At 35.9% G+C, this 27169-nt stretch overlaps 1 protein-coding gene and 1 long non-coding RNA gene across 2 annotated transcripts in view; one reads left to right on the top strand and one right to left on the bottom strand.

Annotated features, from left to right (window-relative positions):
* Window positions 1-2559, top strand: part of LOC119608093 — a 56656-nt gene extending 54097 nt beyond the window's left edge. The window contains exon 3 of the long non-coding RNA XR_005231791.1: window positions 2222-2559. This is a non-coding gene — a long non-coding RNA (uncharacterized LOC119608093). The remainder of the gene's footprint in view (window positions 1-2221) is intronic.
* Window positions 1-27169, bottom strand: part of LOC119608092 (E3 ubiquitin-protein ligase Arkadia) — a 73402-nt gene that overhangs the window by 24681 nt on the left and 21552 nt on the right. The gene's annotated exons all lie outside the window — the stretch shown is intronic.

Genomic DNA, 27169 nt, shown 5'->3' with positions numbered 1-27169 from the left:
AGATAGATAGATAGATAGATAGATAGATAGATAGATAGATAGATAGATAGATAGATAGATAGATAGATAGATAGATAGATAGATAGATAGATAGATAGATAGATAGATAGATAGATAGATAGATAGATAGATAGATAGATAGATAGATAGATAGATAGATAGATAGATAGATAGATAGATAGATAGATAGATAGATAGATAGATAGATAGATTTCAGATCTTGATCTACTACATTGTAGTTGTATTGCTGAATAAATTTCCTTTTCTCAGAGAAAATTTAGGTTTAACTCGCTAAAAATCATCCAATTACATGTCTATTAGTTAACCCTAGTCTTAACTAAAAAAGTTTCATCTTTTTTTAACTGTTCAGCACTTGTTTTCTTACACCATTTAACACATTATGTGCATATAATAAATATTTAACTGTACGCAAACTATCACACATTAAATAGGGTGTTTGTGAAAGAAATAAGATGATGTTCCTACGCACCCTCTAACCGTCAAGTATACTACATGTGGGTACACAACAAAACCACACATGCACTCAGATACTCAAACTCAAAGGCATATTCATATTTTGATTGCATTTAGTTCTGGTGTTAAAATTTCTATTTGCTTTTTCCTACAAACTATACGAAATCTCTTATATTTTCCAAACAAAACCGCTAAATATTGGGGGATGTTATAGACACACACTCACACAGGCATTTACTCAAATTCTAATATCATTTCATCTCATCTTTATACTGTGTAGATTTCTGCACTTATTGTGGATATTGATTGTTGTTGGCTTTTGTTTGTTATGAAATAGTGGCTACAATTCATTGCATGCGCTTAAGGGGGGATCTTGCCTAATCCCATATATAAGTATTTGTCGATATAATATATATGTTAAAGGGATGAAATTGTAGTACTACTGGGTAATTCCAATGGTACTTTATGAAGGAAAATTTTATTATTAGTAAGAAAATTTATATGATCAAAAAGTACCAATATTTGGCAAATCCCTTTGTATGTGCAAAATTTCTTCAGTATACATAATTCGCCACTGTTTGTTGAATATACGATGCGTACCGTTTATGTCTTTCACTTGTGTGGTTGCAATTATTCTACTATGGTTGTATAACGAATAATTCATCTCTTATGCTGGTTTGTAATTCTGAATAATTTCCATCTTTCATTCTTGGAGGATACTGATAAGATTTAAGTGTGTATTTTGTTTGCATTGCATGATTAGACTTGTTTGAACATTATTTATACGCATAATAGTAGTTTGCCTATGAAATATACATACATACATATATGTGTGTATTGTGGTTAAGTTATGGTGGTTGTTTTATGTGTCTCATAACTATTGTCCTCATCTGCTGTCTTCGTTATAGTGCAATTTATATCTAGTGTTATGATTTCATTTTCATCTCCTTTATTTGGTGCTGATATAAATCTATCAATTTGATCAACGTTAGATGTTGACGTTGTATGAAGCCATAAAAGAATATGCTGTAAATTTTTGTAGTTTTTTGGTCTTGTCTTTATTGTTATTTATTCGGTACATATTTCGCAGGAGGGTAAATAAAAAAAACTCTATTGAAATAATATGTCATTACGTATGCTTCATTTAATTAGCTGAAAGTTATTAAAAGTATGCAAAACAGTAATAGCATATGGAAAGCAAGTGAGAATTTATAGTCGGGCGTGGCCGACCATATAATACCCTACACCAGTTAAGAGAATAAAATGTGATTTATTTTGTATAGACTGATTTGGTGGATATATCTACGTTTACCCAAAATGTATTTATCTTGAATTTCATTGCGAAATCAGCCTTTTTAAGCGAATTGTGGACATTTAACTAATTATATGAAGGGGTCTTTGTATGAGGACTACTACAAATAAAAAACTTAGTCATAACATGGATGGACGAACAGACGGGGAAAAATTATTGCGCGTTACAAACATCAGCACAAAACCAATATACACTCCCTATAAAAGTGGTGTAGGGTATAATTATGGGAAACATTTAATAAAACTTTAAAAATTTCTCTAAAATGTTTAATTAAAATTTAGAAATGATATTACGTTTAAAAGTGCATATTAAAACCTAAAGACATTTTTAACCTCATTTTCATATTTTCAACCAATAAAGTTTTACAGGCTAAAAGTTTTAACTTTAAAAATCTGATTAATAACATTACTTTTTACATATTTTCTTTATTTTCAGCAACAATTAAAATTTAACAATAAGTTATATACATGGGAAGTACTGATGGTAAAATTCATGACTTGTAACCTGTAATAAACCATCTTCAACAGATTTATTCAAATACTTAATTATTGTAATACAAAAATGGGATAATGACTAAAATAATAATTAATTTCTCAAAAGCTACATTTCTTAAATTATGTAAATTTTCGTCATTGATCCCCATTTAAACACGGTCTAGTTATTCGTTAACTTTATATTGACAGTTTTCACACAAAAGTTATCTTAACTGGAAGAAGAATAACTACCGGTTAAACGATAACTCAAGGTGGTGAAAATGGGGGTAAATAAAAATAAAAAATTTATAGATCATAGTATACATGAAGAGTATTTTGTTTATTTATACGATTTGCTAAAGTAAGTATAAACATTTTAATCTAAACCACAAAAGGTAGCATTGGGAACTCGACTATCTGAAGTAACAAGATTCAATCGAAATAGTACAATATCTTTATAAATACAAGTTTTTGAATATTATATGCTTAGCTTCCTTTGGCTGCAGGCATTGAAATCTTTTTTCCACCATGGTGAAAAGTAGAGTTCACAAGCTTGCAATGGATATCAATATCACTGAAAACGCTTCAGCCGTTCAGCAGCTATTTATCCAATAAACGATTTTCACCTTTCGGAAGCAATTTCAAATAAATTGAAGCGACTGTTTCTGCTATTTGGCAGTGGAACTATTAGCTTTTAAAGAGCATATCTGAGATGACACAACGGATGTACATGATGATGGTACTTTCCACTGACACTGATATCAATGTAATCGCTTCAGCCGTTTAAAAGTTATAAACGATTTTCAAAAAGTACTGAAGGTTTCATCGAAATATATCTAATAGTCTTTTAATTACAAGCGTTTTTCTACATTTCAAGCTTAAACTTCCTTTGGATGCAAGCGTTGTAAAATCTTTAAGTGTGGAGAAAAGCTGAGTTCACAAGCTTTCCACTGACACCAATAGCAATGGAATCGCTTCAGCCGTTTAGAAGTTATACTCAATTTTTAAAAGTGGTTTGACTCACATTTTTAGCTTTTTGGTTGTAGCACTATATGATTTAAACGCTTATAACTCTGTGAAAACCCAACAAATGTATATGATGATGGTACTCAATAGAAGCGTTGGGAACTCGGCTATCTGAAAAACCAAGCTTTGATCGAAATAGTCCCATATCTTTATAACTACAAGCGTTTTTGTATATTTTACGCTTAGCTTCCTTTGGATGCAGGCATTGAAAAGTTTTTGCCATTACGGTGAAAAGTAGAGTTCACGAGCTCGCGACGGACACCAATATCACTGAAATCGCTTCAGCCGTTCAGGAGTTATAAGCATTTAAATATTTTTAATGAACGATATCAACCTACTACATGATTCTGTTCTCCTGGTGTAGAAAAATTTTCTGAAGCAATTTCGAAGTGATTTTTGAGCGACTGGTTTTCTACTATTCGCTGAAACTAGTGTGAAACTATTAGCTTTGAAGGAGCATATCTCTGGAATGACTCAACGGATGCCCATGATGATGGTACTCATCTGAAGCGTATGAAACTCAGCTATCTGATAATGAAGGTTTCATCGAAATGTATTCAATAGTTTTTTAATTACAAGCGTTTTTCTACATTTCAAGCTTAAACTTCCTTTGGATGCAAGCGTTGTAAAATCTTTAACTGTGGAGAAAAGCTGAGTTCACAAGCTTTCCACTGACACCAATATCAATGGAATCGCTTCAGCCGTTTAGAAGTTATACTCAATTTTTAAAAGTGGTTTGACTCACATTTTTAGCGTTTTGGTTGTAGCACTATATGATTTAAACGCTTATAACTCTGTGAAAACCCAACAAATGTATATGATGATGGTACTCAATAGAAGCGTTGGGAACTCGGCTATCTGAAAAACCAAGCTTTGATCGAAATAGTCCCATATCTTTATAACTACAAGCGTTTTTGTATATTTTACGCTTAGCTTCCTTTGGATGCAGGCATTTAAAACTTTTTGCCATTATGGGAAAAGTAGAGTTCACGAGCTCGCGATGGACACCAATATCACTGAAATCGCTTCAGCCGTTCAGGAGTTATAAGCGTTTAAATATTTTTAATGAACGATATCAACCTACTACATGATTCTGTTCTCCTGGTGTAGAAAAATTTTCTGAAGCAATTTCGAAGTGATTTTTGAGCGACTGGTTTTCTACTATTAGGCAGTGAAACTATTAGCTTTGAAGGAGCATATCTCTGGAATGACTCAACGGATGCCCATGATGATGGTACTCATCTGAAGCGTATGAAACTCAGCTATCTGATAATGAAGGTTTCATCGAAATGTATTCAATAGTTTTTTAATTACAAGCGTTTTTCTACATTTCAAGCTTAAACTTCCTTTGGATGCAAGCGTTGTAAAATCTTTAACTGTGGAGAAAAGCTGAGTTCACAAGCTTTCCACTGACACCAATATCAATGGAATCGCTTCAGCCGTTTAGAAGTTATACTCAATTTTTAAAAGTGGTTTGACTCACATCTTTAGCGTTTTGGTTGTAGCACTATATGATTTAAACGCTTATAACTCTGTGAAAACCCAACAAATGTATATGATGATGGTACTCAATAGAAGCGTTAGGAACTCGGCTATCTGAAAAACCAAGCTTTGATCGAAATAGTCCCATATCTTTATAACTACAAGCGTTTTTGTATATTTTACGCTTAGCTTCCTTTGGATGCAGGCATTGAACAATTTTTGCCATTACGGTGAAAAGTAGAGTTCTCGAGCTCGCGATGGACACCAATATCACTGAAATCACTTCAGCCGTTCAGGAGTTATAAGCATTTAAATATTTTTAATGAACGATATCAACCTACTACATGATTCTGTTCTCCTGGTGTAGAAAAATTTTCTGAAGCAATTTCGAAGTGATTTTTGAGCGACTGGTTTTCTACTATTCGGCAGTGAAACTATTAGCTTTGAAGGAGCATATCTCTGGAATGACTCAACGGATGCCCATGATGATGGTACTCATCTGAAGCGTATGCAACTCAGCTATCTGATAATGAAGGTTTCATCGAAATGTATTCAATAGTTTTTTAATTACAAGCGTTTTTCTACATTTCAAGCTTAAACTTCCTTTGGATGCAAGCGTTGTAAAATCTTTAACTGTGGGGAAAAGCTGAGTTCACAAGCTTTCCACTGACACCAATATCAATGGAATCGCTTCAGCCGTTTAGAAGTTATACTCAATTTTTAAAAGTGGTTAGACTCACATTTTTAGCGTTTTGGTTGTAGCACTATATGATTTAAACGCTTATAACTCTGTTAAAACCCAACAAATGTATATGATGATGGTACTCAATAGAAGCGTTGGGAACTCGGCTATCTGAAAAACCAAGCTTTGATCGAAATAGTTTCATATCTTTATAACTACAAGCGTTTTTGTATATTTTACGCTTAGCTTCCTTTGGATGCAAGCATTGAAAACTTTTTGCCATTATGGGAAAAGTAGAGTTCACGAGCTCGCGATGGACACCAATATCACTGAAATCGCTTCAGCCGTTCAGGAGTTATAAGCGTTTAAATATTTTTAATGAACGATATCAACCTACTACATGATTCTGTTCTCCTGTTGTAGAAAAATTTTCTGAAGCAATTTCGAAGTGATTTTTGAGCGACTGGTTTTCTACTATTCGGCAGTGAAACTATTAGCTTTGAAGGAGCATATCTCTGGAATGACTCAACGGATGCCCATGATGATGGTACTCATCTGAAGCGTATGAAACTCGGCTATCTGATAATGAAGGTTTCATCGAAATGTATTCAATAGTTTTTTAATTACAAGCGTTTTTCTACATTTCAAGCTTAAACTTCTTTTGGATGCAAGCGTTGTAAAATCTTTGACTGTGGAGAAAAGCTGAGTTCACAGGCTTTCCACTGACACCAATATCAATGGAATCGGTTCAGCCGTTTAGAAGTTATACTCAATTTTTAAAAGTGGTTTGACTCACATTTTTAGCGTTTTGGTTGTAGCACTATATGATTTAAACGCTTATAACTCTGTGAAAACCCAACAAATGTATATGATGATGGTACTCAATAGAAGCGTTGGGAACTCGGCTATCTGAAAAACCAAGCTTTGATCGAAATAGTCCCATATCTTTATAACTACAAGCGTTTTTGTATATTTTACGCTTAGCTTCCTTTGGATGCAGGCATTGAAAAGTTTTTGCCATTACGGTGAAAAGTAGAGTTCACGAGCTCGCGATGGACACCAATATCACTGAAATCGCTTCAGCCGTTCAGGAGTTATAAGCGTTTAAATATTTTTAATGAACGATATCAACCTACTACATGATTCTGTTCTCCTGGTGTAGAAAAATTTTCTGAAGCAATTTCGAAGTGATTTTTGAGCGACTGGTTTTCTACTATTCGGCAGTGAAACTATTAGCTTTGAAGGAGCATATCTCTGGAATGACTCAACGGATGCCCATGATGATGGTACTCATCTGAAGCGTATGAAACTCAGCTATCTGATAATGAAGGTTTCATCGAAATGTATTCAATAGTTTTTTAATTACAAGCGTTTTTCTACATTTCAAGCTTAAACTTCCTTTGGATGCAAGCGTTGTAAAATCTTTAACTGTGGAGAAAAGCTGAGTTCACAAGCTTTCCACTGACCAATATCAATGGAATCGCTTCAGCCGTTTAGAAGTTATACTCAATTTTTAAAAGTGGTTTGACTCACATTTTTAGCGTTTTGGTTGTAGCACTATATGATTTAAACGCTTATAACTCTGTGAAAACCCAACAAATGTATATGATGATGGTACTCAATAGAAGCGTTGGGAACTCGGCTATCTGAAAAACCAAGCTTTGATCGAAATAGTCCCATATCTTTATAACTACAAGCGTTTTTGTATATTTTACGCTTAGCTTCCTTTGGATGCAGGCATTGAAAAGTTTTTGCCATTACGGTGAAAAGTAGAGTTCACGAGCTCGCGATGGACACCAATATCACTGAAATCGCTTCAGCCGTTCAGGAGTTATAAGCGTTTAAATATTTTTAATGAACGATATCAACCTACTACATGATTCTGTTCTCCTGGTGTAGAAAAATTTTCTGAAGCAATTTCGAAGTGATTTTTGAGCGACTGGTTTTCTACTATTCGGTGAAACTAGTGTGAAACTATTAGCTTTGAAGGAGCATATCTCTGGAATGACTCAACGGATGCCCATGATGATGGTACTCATCTGAAGCGTATGAAACTCAGCTATCTGATAATGAAGGTTTCATCGAAATGTATTCAATAGTTTTTTAATTACAAGCGTTTTTCTACATTTCAAGCTTAAACTTCCTTTGGATGCAAGCGTTGTAAAATCTTTGACTGTGGAGAAAAGCTGAGTTCACAAGCTTTCCACACACACCAATATCAATGGAATCGCTTCAGCCGTTTAGAAGTTATACTCAATTTTTAAAAGTGGTTTGACTCACATTTTTAGCGTTTTGGTTGTAGCACTATATGATTTAAACGCTTATAACTCTGTGAAAACCCAACAAATGTATATGATGATGGTACTCAATAGAAGCGTTGGGAACTCGGCTATCTGAAAAACCAAGCTTTGATCGAAATAGTCCCATATCTTTATAACTACAAGCGTTTTTGTATATTTTACGCTTAGCTTCCTTTGGATGCAGGCATTGAAAAGTTTTTGCCATTACGGTGAAAAGTAGAGTTCACGAGCTCGCGATGGACACCAATATCACTGAAATCGCTTCAGCCGTTCAGGAGTTATAAGCGTTTAAATATTTTTAATGAACGATATCAACCTACTACATGATTCTGTTCTCCTGGTGTAGAAAAATTTTCTGAAGCAATTTCGAAGTGATTTTTGAGCGACTGGTTTTCTACTATTCGGTGAAACTAGTGTGAAACTATTAGCTTTAAAGGAGCATATCTCTGGAATGACTCAACGGATGCCCATGATGATGGTACTCATCTGAAGCGTATGAAACTCAGCTATCTGATAATGAAGGTTTCATCGAAATGTATTCAATAGTTTTTTAATTACAAGCGTTTTTCTACATTTCAAGCTTAAACTTCCTTTGGATGCAAGCGTTGTAAAATCTTTGACTGTGGAGAAAAGCTGAGTTCACAAGCTTTCCACACACACCAATATCAATGGAATCGGTTCAGCCGTTTAGAAGTTATACTCAATTTTTAAAAGTGGTTTGACTCACATCTTTAGCGTTTTGGTTGTAGCACTATATGATTTAAACGCTTATAACTCTGTGAAAACCCAACAAATGTATATCATGATGGTACTCAATAGAAGCGTTGGGAACTCGGCTATCTGAAAAACCAAGCTTTGATCGAAATAGTCCCATATCTTTATAACTACAAGCGTTTTTGTATATTTTACGCTTAGCTTCCTTTGGATGCAGGCATTGAAAAGTTTTTGCCATTATGGGAAAAGTAGAGTTCACGAGCTCGCGATGGACACCAATATCACTGAAATCGCTTCAGCCGTTCAGGAGTTATAAGCGTTTAAATATTTTTAATGAACGATATCAACCTACTACATGATTCTGTTCTCCTGGTGTAGAAAAATTTTCTGAAGCAATTTCGAAGTGATTTTTGAGCGACTGGTTTTCTACTATTCGGCAGTGAAACTATTAGCTTTGAAGGAGCATATCTCTGGAATGACTCAACGGATGCCCATGATGATGGTACTCATCTGAAGCGTATGAAACTCGGCTATCTGATAATGAAGGTTTCATCGAAATGTATTCAATAGTTTTTTAATTACAAGCGTTTTTCTACATTTCAAGCTTAAACTTCCTTTGGATGCAAGCGTTGTAAAATCTTTAACTGTGGAGAAAAGCTGAGTTCACAAGCTTTCCACTGACACCAATATCAATGGAATCGCTTCAGCCGTTTAGAAGTTATACTCAATTTTTAAAAGTGGTTTGACTCACATTTTTAGCGTTTTGGTTGTAGCACTATATGATTTAAACGCTTATAACTCTGTGAAAACCCAACAAATGTATATGATGATGGTACTCAATAGAAGCGTTGGGAACTCGGCTATCTGAAAAACCAAGCTTTGATCGAAATAGTCCCATATCTTTATAACTACAAGCGTTTTTGTATATTTTACGCTTAGCTTCCTTTGGATGCAGGCATTGAAAAGCTTTTGCCATTACGGTGAAAAGTAGAGTTCACGAGCTCGCGATGGACACCAATATCACTGAAATCGCTTCAGCCGTTCAGGAGTTATAAGCGTTTAAATATTTTTAATGAACGATATCAACCTACTACATGATTCTGTTCTCCTGGTGTAGAAAAATTTTCTGAAGCAATTTCGAAGTGATTTTTGAGCGACTGGTTTTCTACTATTCGGTGAAACTAGTGTGAAACTATTAGCTTTGAAGGAGCATATCTCTGGAATGACTCAACGGATGCCCATGATGATGGTACTCATCTGAAGCGTATGAAACTCAGCTATCTGATAATGAAGGTTTCATCGAAATGTATTCAATAGTTTTTTAATTACAAGCGTTTTTCTACATTTCAAGCTTAAACTTCTTTTGGATGCAAGCGTTGTAAAATCTTTGACTGTGGAGAAAAGCTGAGTTCACAAGCTCTCCACACACACCAATATCAATGGAATCGGTTCAGCCGTTTAGAAGTTATACTCAATTTTTAAAAGTGGTTTGACTCACATTTTTAGCGTTTTGGTTGTAGCACTATATGATTTAAACGCTTATAACTCTGTGAAAACCCAACAAATGTATATGATGATGGTACTCAATAGAAGCGTTGGGAACTCGGCTATCTGAAAAACCAAGCTTTGATCGAAATAGTCCCATATCTTTATAACTACAAGCGTTTTTGTATATTTTACGCTTAGCTTCCTTTGGATGCAGGCATTGAAAAGTTTTTGCCATTACGGTGAAAAGTAGAGTTCACGAGCTCGCGATGGACACCAATATCACTGAAATAGCTTCAGCCGTTCAGGAGTTATAAGCGTTTAAATATTTTTAATGAACGATATCAACCTACTACATGATTCTGTTCTCCTGGTGTAGAAAAATTTTCTGAAGCAATTTCGAAGTGATTTTTGAGCGACTGGTTTTCTACTATTCGGCAGTGAAACTATTAGCTTTGAAGGAGCATATCTCTGGAATGACTCAACGGATGTATATGATGATGGTACTCAATAGAAACGTTAGGAACTCGGCTATCTGAAAAACCAAGCTTTGATCGAAATAGTCCCATATCTTTATAACTACAAGCGTTTTTGTATATTTAACGCTTAGCTTCCTTTGGATGCAGGCATTGAAAAGTTTTTGCCATTATGGGAAAAGTAGAGTTCACGAGCTCGCGATGGACACCAATATCACTGAAATCGCTTCAGCCGTTCAGGAGTTATAAGCGTTTAAATATTTTTAATGAACGATATCAACCTACTACATGATTCTGTTCTCCTGGTGTAGAAAAATTTTCTGAAGCAATTTCGAAGTGATTTTTGAGCGACTGGTTTTCTACTATTCGGCAGTGAAACTATTAGCTTTGAAGGAGCATATCTCTGGAATGACTCAACGGATGTATATGATGATGGTACTCAATAGAAACGTTAGGAACTCGGCTATCTGAAAAACCAAGCTTTGATCGAAATAGTCCCATATCTTTATAACTACAAGCGTTTTTGTATATTTTACGCTTAGCTTCCTTTGGATGCAGGCATTGAAAAGTTTTTGCCATTACGGTGAAAAGTAGAGTTCACGAGCTCGCGATGGACACCAATATCACTGAAATCGCTTCAGCCGTTCAGGAGTTATAAGCATTTAAATATTTTTAATGAACGATATCAACCTACTACATGATTCTGTTCTCCTGGTGTAGAAAAATTTTCTGAAGCAATTTCGAAGTGATTTTTGAGCGACTGGTTTTCTACTATTCGGCAGTGAAACTATTAGCTTTGAAGAAGCATATCTCTGTAATGACTCAACGGATGCCCATGATGATGGTACTCATCTGAAGCGTATGAAACTCAGCTATCTGATAATGAAAGTTTCATCGAAATGTATTCAATAGTTTTTTAACTACAAGCGTTTTTCTACATTTCAAGCTTAAACTTCCTTTGGATGCAAGCGTTGTAAAATTTTTAACTGTGGGGAAAAGCTGAGTTCACAAGCTTTCCACTGACACCAATATCAATGGAATCGCTTCAGCCGTTTAGAAGTTATACTCAATTTTTAAAAGTGGTTTGACTCACATTTTTAGCGTTTTGGTTGTAGCACTATATGATTTAAACGCTTATAACTCTGTGAAAACCCAACAAATGTATATGATGATGGTACTCAATAGAAGCGTTGGGAACTCGGCTATCTGAAAAACCAAGCTTTGATCGAAATAGTCCCATATTTTTATAACTACAAGCATTTTTGTATAGTTTACGCTTAGCTTCCTTTGGATGCAGGCATTGAAAAGTTTTTGCCATTACGGTGAAAAGTAGAGTTCACGAGCTCGCGATGGACACCAATATCACTGAAATCGCTTCAGCCGTTCAGGAGTTATAAGCGTTTAAATATTTTTAATGAACGATATCAACCTACTACATGATTCTGTTCTCCTGGTATAGAAAAATTTTCTGAAGCAATTTCGAAGTGATTTTTGAGCGACTGGTTTTCTACTATTCGGCAGTGAAACTATTAGCTTTGAAGAAGCATATCTCTGTAATGACTCAACGGATGCCCATGATGATGGTACTCATCTGAAGCGTATGAAACTCAGCTATCTGATAATGAAGGTTTCATCGAAATGTATTCAACAGTTTTTTTAATTACAAGCGTTTTTCTACATTTCAAGCTTAAACTTCCTTTGGATGCAAGCGTTGTAAAATTTTTAACTGTTTGGAAAAGCTGAGTTCACAAGCTTTCCACTGAGTTCACAAGCTTTCCACTGACACCAATATCAATGGAATCGCTTCAGCCGTTTAGAAGTTATACTCAATTTTTAAAAGTGGTTTGACTCACATCTTTAGCGTTTTGGTTGTAGCACTATATGATTTAAACGCTTATAACTCTGTGAAAACCCAACAAATGTATATGATGATGGTACTCAATAGAAGCGTTGGGAACTCGGCTATCTGAAAAACCAAGCTTTGATCGAAATAGTCCCATATCTTTATAACTACAAGCGTTTTTGTATATTTTACGCTTAGCTTCCTTTGGATGCAGGCATTGAAAAGTTTTTGCCATTACGGTGAAAAGTAGAGTTCACGAGCTCGCGGTGGACACCAATATCACTGAAATCGCTTCAGCCGTTCAGGAGTTATAAGCGTTTAAATATTTTTAATGAACGATGTCAACCTACTACATGATTCTGTTCTCCTGGTGTAGAAAAATTTTCTGAAGCAATTTCGAAGTGATTTTTGAGCGACTGGTTTTCTACTATTCGGTGAAACTAGTGTGAAACTATTAGCTTTGAAGGAGCATATCTCTGGAATGACTCAACGGATGCCCATGAGGATGGTACTCATCTGAAGCGTATGCAACTCAGCTATCTGATAATGAAGGTTTCATCGAAATGTATTCAATAGTTTTTTAATTACAAGCGTTTTTCTACATTTCAAGCTTAAACTTCCTTTGGATGCAAGCGTTGTAAAATCTTTAACTTTGGAGAAAAGCTGAGTTCACAAGCTTTCCACTGACACCAATATCAATGGAATCGCTTCAGCCGTTTAGAAGTTATACTCAATTTTTAAAAGTGGTTTGACTCACATCTTTAGCGTTTTGGTTGTAGCACTATATGATTTAAACGCTTATAACTCTGTGAAAACCCAACAAATGTATATGATGATGGTACTCAATAGAAGCGTTGGGAACTCGGCTATCTGAAAAACCAAGCTTTGATCGAAATAGTCCCATATCTTTATAACTACAAGCGTTTTTGTATATTTTACGCTTAGCTTCCTTTGGATGCAGGCATTGAAAAGTTTTTGCCATTATGGGAAAAGTAGAGTTCACGAGCTCGCGATGGACACCAATATCACTGAAATCGCTTCAGCCGTTCAGGAGTTATAAGCGTTTAAATATTTTTAATGAACGATATCAACCTACTACATGATTCTGTTCTCCTGGTGTAGAAAAATTTTCTGAAGCAATTTCGAAGTGATTTTTGAGCGACTGGTTTTCTACTATTCGGCAGTGAAACTATTAGCTTTGAAGGAGCATATCTCTGGAATGACTCAACGGATGTATATGATGATGGTACTCAATAGAAACGTTAGGAACTCGGCTATCTGAAAAACCAAGCTTTGATCGAAATAGTCCCATATCTTTATAACTACAAGGGTTTTTGTATATTTTACGCTTAGCTTCCTTTGGATGCAGGCATTGAAAAGTTTTTGCCATTACGGTGAAAAGTAGAGTTCACGAGCTCGCGATGGACACCAATATCACTGAAATCGCTTCAGCCGTTCAGGAGTTATAAGCGTTTAAATATTTTTAATGAACGATATCAACCTACTACATGATTCTGTTCTCCTGGTGTAGAAAAATTTTCTGAAGCAATTTCGAAGTGATTTTTGAGCGACTGGTTTTCTACTATTCGGCAGTGAAACTATTAGCTTTGAAGAAGCATATCTCTGTAATGACTCAACGGATGCCCATGATGATGGTACTCATCTGAAGCGTATGAAACTCAGCTATCTGATAATGAAGGTTTCATCGAAATGTATTCAACAGTTTTTTTAATTACAAGCGTTTTTCTACATTTCAAGCTTAAACTTCCTTTGGATGCAAGCGTTGTAAAATTTTTAACTGTGGGGAAAAGCTGAGTTCACAAGCTTTCCACTGACACCAATATCAATGGAATCGCTTCAGCCGTTTAGAAGTTATACTCAATTTTTAAAAGTGGTTTGACTCACATCTTTAGCGTTTTGGTTGTAGCACTATATGATTTAAACGCTTATAACTCTGTGAAAACCCAACAAATGTATATGATGATGGTACTCAATAGAAGCGTTGGGAACTCGGCTATCTGAAAAACCAAGCTTTGATCGAAATAGTCCCATATCTTTATAACTACAAGCGTTTTTGTATATTTTACGCTTAGCTTCCTTTGGATGCAGGCATTGAAAAGTTTTTGCCATTACGGTGAAAAGTAGAGTTCACGAGCTCGCGATGGACACCAATATCACTGAAATCGCTTCAGCCGTTCAGGAGTTATAAGCGTTTAAATATTTTTAATGAACGATGTCAACCTACTACATGATTCTGTTCTCCTGGTGTAGAAAAATTTTCTGAAGCAATTTCGAAGTGATTTTTGAGCGACTGGTTTTCTACTATTCGGCAGTGAAACTATTAGCTTTGAAGGAGCATATCTCGGGAATGACTCAACGGATGCCCATGATGATGGTACTCATCTGAAGCGTATGAAACCCAGCTATCTGATAATGAAGGTTTCATCGAAATGTATTCAATAGTTTTTTAATTACAAGCGTTTTTCTACATTTCAAGCTTAAACTTCCTTTGGATGCAAGCGTTGTAAAATCTTTAACTGTGGAGAAAAGCTGAGTTCACAAGCTTTCCAGTGACACCAATATCAATGGAATCGCTTCAGCCGTTTAGAAGTTATAATCAATTTTTAAAAGTGGTTTGACTCACATCTTTAGCGTTTTGGTTGTAGCACTATATGATTTAAACGCTTATAACTCTGTGAAAACCCAACAAATGTATATGATGATGGTACTCAATAGAAGCGTTAGGAACTCGGCTATCTGAAAAACCAAACTTTGGTCGAAATAGTCCCATATCTTTATAACTACAAGCGTTTTTGTATATTTTACGCTTAGCTTCCTTTGGATGCAGGCATTGAAAAGTTTTTGCCATTACGGTGAAAAGTAGAGTTCACGAGCTCGCGATGGACACCAATACCACTGAAATCACTTCAGCCGTTCAAGAGTTATAAGCATTTAAATATTTTTAATGAACGATATCAACCTACTACATGATTCTGTTCTCCTGGTGTAGAAAAATTTTCTGAAGCAATTTCGAAGTGATTTTTGAGCGACTGGTTTTCTACTATTAGGCAGTGAAACTATTAGCTTTGAAGGAGCATATCTCTGGAATGACTCAACGGATGCCCATGATGATGGTACTCATCTGAAGCGTATGCAACTCAGCTATCTGATAATGAAGGTTTCATCGAAATGTATTCAATAGTTTTTTAATTACAAGCGTTTTTCTACATTTCAAGCTTAAACTTCCTTTGGATGCAAGCGTTGTAAAATCTTTAACTGTGGGGAAAAGCTGAGTTCACAAGCTTTCCACTGACACCAATATCAATGGAATCGCTTCAGCCGTTTAGAAGTTATACTCAATTTTTAAAAGTGGTTAGACTCACATTTTTAGCGTTTTGGTTGTAGCACTATATGATTTAAACGCTTATAACTCTGTTAAAACCCAACAAATGTATATGATGATGGTACTCAATAGAAGCGTTGGGAACTCGGCTATCTGAAAAACCAAGCTTTGATCGAAATAGTTTCATATCTTTATAACTACAAGCGTTTTTGTATATTTTACGCTTAGCTTCCTTTGGATGCAAGCATTGAAAACTTTTTGCCATTATGGGAAAAGTAGAGTTCACGAGCTCGCGATGGACTCCAATATCACTGAAATCGCTTCAGCCGTTCAGGAGTTATAAGCGTTTAAATATTTTTAATGAACGATATCAACCTACTACATGATTCTGTTCTCCTGGTGTAGAAAAATTTTCTGAAGCAATTTCGAAGTGATTTTTGAGCGACTGGTTTTCTACTATTCGGTGAAACTAGTGTGAAACTATTAGCTTTGAAGGAGCATATCTCTGGAATGACTCAACGGATGCCCATGATGATGGCACTCATCTGAAGCGTATGAAACTCAGCTATCTGATAATGAAGGTTTCATCGAAATGTATTCAATAGTTTTTTAATTACAAGCGTTTTTCTACATTTCAAGCTTAAACTTCTTTTGGATGCAAGCGTTGTAAAATCTTTGACTGTGGAGAAAAGCTGAGTTCACAAGCTTTCCACTGACACCAATATCAATGGAATCGCTTCAGCCGTTTAGAAGTTATACTCAATTTTTAAAAGTGGTTAGACTCACATTTTTAGCGTTTTGGTTGTAGCACTATATGATTTAAACGCTTATAACTCTGTAAAAACCCAACAAATGTATATGATGATGGTACTCAATAGAAGCGTTGGGAACTCGGCTATCTGAAAAACCAAGCTTTGATCGAAATAGTTTCATATCTTTATAACTACAAGCGTTTTTGTATATTTTACGCTTAGCTTCCTTTGGATGCAAGCATTGAAAACTTTTTGCCATTATGGGAAAAGCAGAGTTCACGAGCTCGCGATGGACACCAATATCACTGAAATCGCTTCAGCCGTTCAGGAGTTATAAGCGTTTAAATATTTTTAATGAACGATATCAACCTACTACATGATTCTGTTCTCCTGGTGTAGAAAAATTTTCTGAAGCAATTTCGAAGTGATGTTTGAGCGACTGGTTTTCTACTATTCGGCAGTGAAACTATTAGCTTTGAAGGAGCATATCTCTGGAATGACTCAACGGATGCCCATGATGATGGTACTCATCTGAAGCGTATGAAACTCGGCTATCTGATAATGAAGGTTTCATCGAAATGTATTCAATAGTTTTTTAATTACAAGCGTTTTTCTACATTTCAAGCTTAAACTTCTTTTGGATGCAAGCGTTGTAAAATCTTTGACTGTGGAGAAAAGCTGAGTTCACAAGCTTTCCACTGACACCAATATCAATGGAATCGGTTCAGCCGTTTAGAAGTTATACTCAATTTTTAAAAGTGGTTAGACTCACATTTTTAGCGTTTTGGTTGTAGCACTATATGATTTAAACGCTAATAACTCTGTTAAAACCCAACAAATGTATATGATGATGGTACTCAATAGAAGCGTTGGGAACTCGGCTATCTGAAAAACCAAGCTTTGATCGAAATAGTCCCATATCTTTATAACTACAAGCGTTTTTGTATATTTTACGCTTAGCTTCCTTTGGATGCAGGCATTGAAAAGTTTTTGCCATTACGGTGAAAAGTAGAGTTCACGAGCTCGCGATGGACACCAATATCACTGAAATCACTTCAGCCGTTCAGGAGTTATAAGCATTTAAATATTTTTAATGAACGATATCAACCTACTACATGATTCTGTTCTCCTGGTGTAGAAAAATTTTCTGAAGCAATTTCGAAGAGATTTTTGAGCGACTGGTTTTCTACTATTCGGCAGTGAAACTATTAGCTTTGAAGGAGCATATCTCTGGAATGACTCAACGGATGCCCATGATGATGGCACTCATCTGAAGCGTATGAAACTACAAGCGTTTTTGTATATTTTACGCTTAGCTTCCTTTGGATGCAGGCATTGAAAAGTTTTTGCCATTACGGTGAAAAGTAGAGTTCACGAGCTCGCGATGGACACCAATATCACTGAAATCGCTTCAGCCGTTCAGGAGATATAAGCGTTTAAATATTTTTAATGAACGATATCAACCTACTACATGATTCTGTTCTCCTGGTGTAGAAAAATTTTCTGAAGCAATTTCGAAGTGATTTTTGAGCGACTGGTTTTCTACTATTAGGCAGTGAAACTATTAGCTTTGAAGGAGCATATCTCTGGAATGACTCAACGGATGCCCATGATGATGGTACTCATCTGAAGCGTATGAAACTCAGCTATCTGATAATGAAGGTTTCATCGAAATATATTCAATAGTTTTTTAATTACAAGCGTTTTTCTACATTTCAAGCTTAAACTTCCTTTGGATGCAAGCGTTGTAAAATCTTTAACTGTGGAGAAAAGCTGAGTTCACAAGCTTTCCACTGACACCAATATCAATGGAATCGCTTCAGCCGTTTAGAAGTTATACTCAATTTTTAAAAGTGGTTTGACTCACATCTTTAGCGTTTTGGTTGTAGCACTATATGATTTAAACGCTTATAACTCTGTGAAAACCCAACAAATGTATATGATGATGGTACTCAATAGAAGCGTTAGGAACTCGGCTATCTGAAAAACCAAGCTTTGATCGAAATAGTCCCATATCTTTATAACTACAAGCGTTTTTGTATATTTTACGCTTAGCTTCCTTTGGATGCAGGCATTGAAAAATTTTTGCCATTACGGTGAAAAGTAGAGTTCTCGAGCTCGCGATGGACACCAATATCACTGAAATCACTTCAGCCGTTCAGGAGTTATAAGCATTTAAATATTTTTAATGAACGATATCAACCTACTACATGATTCTGTTCTCCTGGTGTAGAAAAATTTTCTGAAGCAATTTCGAAGTGATTTTTGAGCGACTGACTGGTTTTCTACTATTCGGCAGTGAAACTATTAGCTTTGAAGGAGCATATCTCTGGAATGACTCAACGGATGCCCATGATGATGGTACTCATCTGAAGCGTATGAAACTCGGCTATCTGATAATGAAGGTTTCATCGAAATGTATTCAATAGTTTTTTAATTACAAGCGTTTTTCTACATTTCAAGCTTAAACTTCCTTTGGATGCAAGCGTTGTAAAATCTTTAACTGTGGAGAAAAGCTGAGTTCACAAGCTTTCCACTGACACCAATATCAATGGAATCGGTTCAGCCGTTTAGAAGTTATACTCAATTTTTAAAAGTGGTTTGACTCACATTTTTAGCGTTTTGGTTGTAGCACTATATGATTTAAACGCTTATAACTCTGTGAAAACCCAACAAATGTATATGATGATGGTACTCAATAGAAGCGTTGGGAACTCGGCTATCTGAAAAACCAAGCTTTGATCGAAATAGTCCCATATCTTTATAACTACAAGCGTTTTTGTATATTTTAAGCTTAGCTTCCTTTGGATGCAAGCATTGAAAAGTTTTTGCCATTACGGTGAAAAGTAGAGTTCACGAGCTCGCGATGGACACCAATATCACTGAAATCGCTTCAGCCGTTCAGGAGTTATAAGCGTTTAAATATTTTTAATGAACGATATCAACCTACTACATGATTCTGTTCTCCTGGTGTAGAAAAATTTTCTGAAGCAATTTCGAAGTGATTTTTGAGCGACTGGTTTTCTACTATTCGGCAGTGAAACTATTAGCTTTGAAGGAGCATATCTCTGGAATGACTCAACGGATGCCCATGATGATGGTACTCATCTGAAGCGTATGAAACTCAGCTATCTGATAATGAAGGTTTCATCGAAATGTATTCAATAGTTTTTTAATTACAAGCGTTTTTCTACATTTCAAGCTTAAACTTCCTTTGGATGCAAGCGTTGTAAAATCTTTAACTGTGGAGAAAAGCTGAGTTCACAAGCTTTCCACTGACACCAATATCAATGGAATCGCTTCAGCCGTTTAGAAGTTATACTCAATTTTTAAAAGTGGTTTGACTCACATTTTTAGCGTTTTGGTTGTAGCACTATATGATTTAAACGCTTATAACTCTGTGAAAACCCAACAAATGTATATGATGATGGTACTCAATAGAAGCGTTGGGAACTCGGCTATCTGAAAAACCAAGCTTTGATCGAAATAGTCCCATATCTTTATAACTACAAGCGTTTTTGTATATTTTACGCTTAGCTTCCTTTGGATGCAGGCATTGAAAAGTTTTTGCCATTACGGTGAAAAGTAGAGTTCACGAGCTCGCGATGGACACCAATATCACTGAAATCGCTTCAGCCGTTCAGGAGTTATAAGCGTTTAAATATTTTTAATGAACGATATCAACCTACTACATGATTCTGTTCTCCTGGTGTAGAAAAATTTTCTGAAGCAATTTCGAAGTGATTTTTGAGCGACTGGTTTTCTACTATTCGGTGAAACTAGTGTGAAACTATTAGCTTTGAAGGAGCATATCTCTGGAATGACTCAACGGATGCCCATGATGATGGTACTCATCTGAAGCGTATGAAACTCAGCTATCTGATAATGAAGGTTTCATCGAAATGTATTCAATAGTTTTTTAATTACAAGCGTTTTTCTACATTTCAAGCTTAAACTTCTTTTGGATGCAAGCGTTGTAAAATCTTTGACTGTGGAGAAAAGCTGAGTTCACAAGCTTTCCACACACACCAATATCAATGGAATCGGTTCAGCCGTTTAGAAGTTATACTCAATTTTTAAAAGTGGTTTGACTCACATCTTTAGCGTTTTGGTTGTAGCACTATATGATTTAAACGCTTATAACTCTGTGAAAACCCAACAAATGTATATGATGATGGTACTCAATAGAAGCGTTGGGAACTCGGCTATCTGAAAAACCAAGCTTTGATCGAAATAGTCCCATATCTTTATAACTACAAGCGTTTTTGTATATTTTACGCTTAGCTTCCTTTGGATGCAGGCATTGAAAAGTTTTTGCCATTACGGTGAAAAGTAGAGTTCACGAGCTCGCGATGGACACCAATATCACTGAAATAGCTTCAGCCGTTCAGGAGTTATAAGCGTTTAAATATTTTTAATGAACGATATCAACCTACTACATGATTCTGTTCTCCTGGTGTAGAAAAATTTTCTGAAGCAATTTCGAAGTGATTTTTGAGCGACTGGTTTTCTACTATTCGGCAGTGAAACTATTAGCTTTGAAGGAGCATATATCTGGAATGACTCAACGGATGTATATGATGATGGTACTCAATAGAAACGTTAGGAACTCGGCTATCGAAATAGTCCCATATCTTTATAACTACAAGCGTTTTTGTATATTTTACGCTTAGCTTCCTTTGGATGCAGGCATTGAAAAGTTTTTGCCATTATGGGAAAAGTAGAGTTCACGAGCTCGCGATGGACACCAATATCACTGAAATCGCTTCAGCCGTTCAGGAGTTATAAGCGTTTAAATATTTTTAATGAACGATATCAACCTACTACATGATTCTGTTCTCCTGGTGTAGAAAAATTTTCTGAAGCAATTTCGAAGTGATTTTTGAGCGACTGGTTTTCTACTATTCGGCAGTGAAACTATTAGATTTGAAGGAGCATATCTCTGGAATGACTCAACGGATGTATATGATGATGGTACTCAATAGAAACGTTAGGAACTCGGCTATCTGAAAAACCAAGCTTTGATCGAAATAGTCCCATATCTTTATAACTACAAGCGTTTTTGTATATTTTACGCTTAGCTTCCTTTGGATGCAGGCATTGAAAAGTTTTTGCCATTACGGTGAAAAGTAGAGTTCACGAGCTCGCGATGGACACCAATATCACTGAAATCGCTTCAGCCGTTCAGGAGTTATAAGCATTTAAATATTTTTAATGAACGATATCAACCTACTACATGATTCTGTTCTCCTGGTGTAGAAAAATTTTCTGAAGCAATTTCTACTTTTCGGCAGTGAAACTATTAGCTTTGAAGAAGCATATCTCTGTAATGACTCAACGGATGCCCATGATGATGGTACTCATCTGAAGCGTATGAAACTCAGCTATCTGATAATGAAGGTTTCATCGAAATGTATTCAATAGTTTTTTAACTACAAGCGTTTTTCTGCATTTCAAGCTTAAACTTCCTTTGGATGCAAGCGTTGTAAAATTTTTAACTGTGGGGAAAAGCTGAGTTCACAAGCTTTCCACTGACACCAATATCAATGGAATCGCTTCAGCCGTTTAGAAGTTATACTCAATTTTTAAAAGTGGTTTGACTCACATTTTTAGCGTTTTGGTTGTAGCACTATATGATTTAAACGCTTATAACTCTGTGAAAACCCAACAAATGTATATGATGATGGTACTCAATAGAAGCGTTGGGAACTCGGCTATCTGAAAAACCAAGCTTTGATCGAAATAGTCCCATATCTTTATAACTACTAGGGTTTTTGTATATTTTACGCTTAGCTTCCTTTGGATGCAGGCATTGAAAAGTTTTTGCCGTTACGGTGAAAAGTAGAGTTCACGAGCTCGCGATGGACACCAATATCACTGAAATCGCTTCAGCCGTTCAGGAGTTATAAGCATTTAAATATTTTTAATGAACGATATCAACCTACTACATGATTCTGTTCTCCTGGTGTAGAAAAATTTTCTGAAGCAATTTCGAAGTGATTTTTGAGCGACTGGTTTTCTACTATTCGGCAGTGAAACTATTAGCTTTGAAGGAGCATATCTCTGGAATGACTCAACGGATGCCCATGATGATGGTACTCATCTGAAGCGTATGAAACTCAGCTATCTGATAATGAAGGTTTCATCGAAATGTATTCAATAGTTTTTTAATTACAAGCGTTTTTCTACATTTCAAGCTTAAACTTCCTTTGGATGCAAGCGTTGTAAAATTTTTAACTGTGGGGAAAAGCTGAGTTCACAAGCTTTCCACTGACACCAATATCAATGGAATCGCTTCAGCCGTTTAGAAGTTATACTCAATTTTTAAAAGTGGTTTGACTCACATTTCTAGCGTTTTGGTTGTAGCACTATATGATTTAAACGCTTATAACTCTGTGAAAACCCAACAAATGTATATGATGATGGTACTCAATAGAAGCGTTGGGAACTCGGCTATCTGAAAAACCAAGCTTTGATCGAAATAGTCCCATATCTTTATAACTACAAGCGTTTTTGTATATTTTACGCTTAGCTTCCTTTGGATGCAGGCATTGAAAAGTTTTTGCCATTACGGTGAAAAGTAGAGTTCACGAGCTCGCGATGGACACCAATATCACTGAAATCGCTTCAGCCGTTCAGGAGTTATAAGCGTTTAAATATTTTTAATGAACGATATCAACCTACTACATGATTCTGTTCTCCTGGTGTAGAAAAATTTTCTGAAGCAATTTCGAAGTGATTTTTGAGCGACTGGTTTTCTACTATTCGGCAGTGAAACTATTAGCTTTGAAGGAGCATATCTCTGGAATGACTCAACGGATGTATATGATGATGGTACTCAATAGAAACGTTAGGAACTCGGCTATCTGAAAAACCAAGCTTTGATCGAAATAGTCCCATATCTTTATAACTACAAGCGTTTTTGTATATTTTACGCTTAGCTTCCTTTGGATGCAGGCATTGAAAAGTTTTTGCCATTATGGGAAAAGTAGAGTTCACGAGCTCGCGATGGACACCAATATCACTGAAATCGCTTCAGCCGTTCAGGAGTTATAAGCATTTAAATATTTTTAATGAACGATATCAACCTACTACATGATTCTGTTCTCCTGGTGTAGAAAAATTTTCTGAAGCAATTTCGAAGTGATTTTTGAGCGACTGGTTTTCTACTATTTGGCAGTGAAACTATTAGCTTTGAAGGAGCATATCTCTGGAATGACTCAACGGATGCCCATGATGATGGTACTCATCTGAAGCGTATGAAACTCAGCTATCTGATAATGAAGGTTTCATCGAAATGTATTCAATAGTTTTTTAATTACAAGGAACGGCTGAAGCTATTTCAGTGATATTGGTGTCCATCGCGAGCTCGTGAACTCTACTTTTCACCGTAATGGCAAAAACTTTTCAATGCCTGCATCCAAAGGAAGCTAAGCGTAAAATATACAAAAACGCTTGTAGTTATAAAGATATGGGACTATTTCGATCAAAGCTTGGTTTTTCAGATAGCCGAGTTCCCAACGCTTCTATTGAGTACCATCATCATATACATTTGTTGGGTTTTCACAGAGTTATAAGCGTTTAAATCATATAGTGCTACAACCAAAACGCTAAAGATGTGAGTCAAACCACTTTTAAAAATTGAGTATAACTTCTAAACGGCTGAACCGATTCCATTGATATTGGTGTGTGTGGAAAGCTTGTGAACTCAGCTTTTCTCCACAGTCAAAGATTTTACAACGCTTGCATCCAAAAGAAGTTTAAGCTTGAAATGTAGAAAAACGCTTGTAATTAAAAAACTATTGAATACATTTCGATGAAACCTTCATTATCAGATAGCTGAGTTTCATACGCTTCAGATGAGTACCATCATCATGGGCATCCGTTGAGTCATTCCAGAGATATGCTCCTTCAAAGCTAATAGTTTCACACTAGTTTCACCGAATAGTAGAAAACCAGTCGCTCAAAAATCACTTCGAAATTGCTTCAGAAAATTTTTCTACACCAGGAGAACAGAATCATGTAGTAGGTTGATATCGTTCATTAAAAATATTTAAACGCTTATAACTCCTGAACGGCTGAAGCGATTTCAGTGATATTGGTGTCCATCGCGAGCTCGTGAACTCTACTTTTCACCGTAATGGCAAAAACTTTTCAATGCCTGCATCCAAAGGAAGCTAAGCGTAAAATATACAAAAACGCTTGTAGTTATAAAGATATGGGACTATTTCGATCAAAGCTTGGTTTTTCAGATAGCCGAGTTCCCAACGCTTCTATTGAGTACCATCATCATATACATTTGTTGGGTTTTCACAGAGTTATAAGCGTTTAAATCATATAGTGCTACAACCAAAACGCTAAAAATGTGAGTCAAACCACTTTTAAAAATTGAGTATAACTTCTAAACGGCTGAAGCGATTCCATTGATATTGGTGTCAGTGGAAAGCTTGTGAACTCAGCTTTTCTCCACAGTTAAAGATTTTACAACGCTTGCATCCAAAGGAAGTTTAAGCTTGAAATGTAGAAAAACGCTTGTAATTAAAAAACTATTGAATACATTTCGATGAAACCTTCATTATCAGATAGCTGAGTTTCATACGCTTCAGATGAGTACCATCATCATGGGCATCCGTTGAGTCATTCCAGAGATATGCTCCTTCAAAGCTAATAGTTTCACTGCCGAATAGTAGAAAACCAGTCGCTCAAAAATCACTTCGAAATTGCTTCAGAAAATTTTTCTACACCAGGAGAACAGAATCATGTAGTAGGTTGATATCGTTCATTAAAAATATTTAAACGCTTATAACTCCTGAACGGCTGAAGCGATTTCAGTGATATTGGTGTCCATCGCGAGCTCGTGAACTCTACTTTTCACCGTAATGGCAAAAACTTTTCAATGCTTGCATCCAAAGGAAGCTAAGCTTAAAAGTTTTTGCCATTACGGTGAAAAGTAGAGTTCACGAGCTCGCGATGGACACCAATATCACTGAAATCGCTTCAGCCGTTCAGGAGTTATAAGCATTTAAATATTTTTAATGAACGATATCAACCTACTACATGATTCTGTTCTCCTGGTTTCATCGAAATGTATTCAATAGTTTTTTAATTACAAGCGTTTTTCTACATTTAAAGCTTAAACTTCCTTTGGATGCAAGCGTTGTAAAATTTTTAACTGTGGGGAAAAGCTGAGTTCACAAGCTTTCCACTGACACCAATATCAATGGAATCGCTTCAGCCTTTTAGAAGTTATACTCAATTTTTAAAAGTGGTTTGACTCACATTTCTAGCGTTTTGGTTGTAGCACTATATGATTTAAACGCTTATAACTCTGTGAAAACCCAACAAATGTATATGATGATGGTACTCAATAGAAGCGTTGGGAACTCGGCTATCTGAAAAACCAAGCTTTGATCGAAATAGTCCCATATCTTTATAACTACAAGCGTTTTTGTATATTTTACGCTTAGCTTCCTTTGGATGCAGGCATTGAAAAGTTTTTGCCATTACGGTGAAAAGTAGAGTTCACGAGCTCGCGATGGACACCAATATCACTGAAATCGCTTCAGCCGTTCAGGAGTTATAAGCGTTTAAATATTTTTAATGAACGATATCAACCTACTACATGATTCTGTTCTCCTGGTGTAGAAAAATTTTCTGAAGCAATTTCGAAGTGATTTTTGAGCGACTGGTTTTCTACTATTCGGCAGTGAAACTATTAGCTTTGAAGGAGCATATCTCTGGAATGACTCAACGGATGTATATGATGATGGTACTCAATAGAAACGTTAGGAACTCGGCTATCTGAAAAACCAAGCTTTGATCGAAATAGTCCCATATCTTTATAACTACAAGCGTTTTTGTATATTTTACGCTTAGCTTCCTTTGGATGCAGGCATTGAAAAGTTTTTGCCATTATGGGAAAAGTAGAGTTCACGAGCTCGCGATGGACACCAATATCACTGAAATCGCTTCAGCCGTTCAGGAGTTATAAGCGTTTAAATATTTTTAAAGAACGATATCAACCTACTACATGATTCTGTTCTCCTGGTGTAGAAAAATTTTCTGAAGCAATTTCGAAGTGATTTTTGAGCGACTGGTTTTCTACTATTCGGCAGTGAAACTATTAGCTTTGAAGGAGCATATCTCTGGAATGACTCAATGGATGTATATGATGATGGTACTCAATAGAAACGTTAGGAACTCGGCTATCTGAAAAACCAAGCTTTGATCGAAATAGTCCCATATCTTTATAACTACAAGCGTTTTTGTATATTTTACGCTTAGCTTCCTTTGGATGCAGGCATTGAAAAGTTTTTGCCATTACGGTGAAAAGTAGAGTTCACGAGCTCGCGATGGACACCAATATCACTGAAATCGCTTCAGCCGTTCAGGAGTTATAAGCGTTTAAATATTTTTAATGAACGATATCAACCTACTACATGATTCTGTTCTCCTGGTGTAGAAAAAATTTTCTGAAGCAATTTCGAAGTGATTTTTGAGCGACTGGTTTTCTACTATTCGGCAGTGAAACTATTAGCTTTGAAGGAGCATATCTCTGGAATGACTCAACGGATGCCCATGATGATGGTACTCATCTGAAGCGTACGAAACTCAGCTATCTGATAATGAAGGTTTCATCGAAATGTATTCAATAGTTTTTTAACTACAAGCGTTTTTCTACATTTCAAGCTTAAACTTCCTTTGGATGCAAGCGTTGTAAAATTTTTAACTGTGGGGTAAAGCTGAGTTCACAAGCTTTCCACTGACACCAATATCAATGGAATCGCTTCAGCCGTTTAGAAGTTAT

Source organism: Lucilia sericata, unplaced genomic scaffold (genome assembly GCF_015586225.1).
Source record: "Lucilia sericata isolate MDLA Ls3-8-SP2 unplaced genomic scaffold, ASM1558622v1 Contig000787F_arrow, whole genome shotgun sequence".
Lineage (NCBI taxonomy): Eukaryota > Metazoa > Arthropoda > Insecta > Diptera > Calliphoridae > Lucilia > Lucilia sericata.
This window is presented reverse-complemented; position numbering and strand designations above follow the sequence as displayed.